Source organism: Penaeus monodon, chromosome 22, assembly GCF_015228065.2.
Source record: "Penaeus monodon isolate SGIC_2016 chromosome 22, NSTDA_Pmon_1, whole genome shotgun sequence".
NCBI lineage: Eukaryota > Metazoa > Arthropoda > Malacostraca > Decapoda > Penaeidae > Penaeus > Penaeus monodon.
Genome location: NC_051407.1, coordinates 12541799 through 12542605, shown reverse-complemented (window position 1 = coordinate 12542605; position 807 = coordinate 12541799).

The following is an 807-nucleotide window of genomic DNA, read 5'->3' as shown; positions in this document are numbered from 1 at the left end:
ATGGATACCTAATCGTAAATCGCAGAGGCAAAAAAGGCGGAAGGAGACTTGATTTGGGATCCAGTAAGAACCTTATTACTTGTTTTCTACTATACAGTCAATAAATACCGACACAAAAACCAGAATAAGAAAGCCGTTTCATACACATTTAAATAGCTTGCATTGCTTGTACTTCGTGTTCATCAATGATAAGAAATGATGCTGAGAAAAAGATATTTTTTTTAAGTGATAAGTATTAGAATAAAAATTAAACGTGGAATGCGTTACATGCACATTTATTTAATATCCGTCGTTTAAAGATTGCATAAAGTCACTCCTCCCTCTCTGCTTCGTATACTAATCTTCTCCGTGCAAGGGAGCTTCTGACCGACGCCCACCGAACTTTCTCGTCTTCCGCAATGCCCTTCTGCGACCACGGGCATCTCCAACGGGATCCCAGGATGTGGTGTGCACATAGGACATCATCAGGAACTTCTGATACGATTGGCGTTTGTGGATCAGGAGAGTCTCTTGAAGCCTGAGAAATGGGTGTGATATCCATATCAGAAGAACCGAGAAAGAGGGAAGTTGCTGCGGTGGTCATCGTATAGTTTTCCGATCTGAAGTAATGTGATGAAATGTACTGTGAATTGACTTTTAACCTGACTTTTGCACCGCGTATCCCTGAGTCAGATAGGGTTAAGCGATGACGGAGTTGTTTACAAGTTAAATCACTGTTGTTTAAACCTAATTCCTTTCCTGTACCTTCTAAGGTCAGAACAATCTAACTAGGTATCATTCTCTTCGGAGTTTGTTACTAGAATGTCC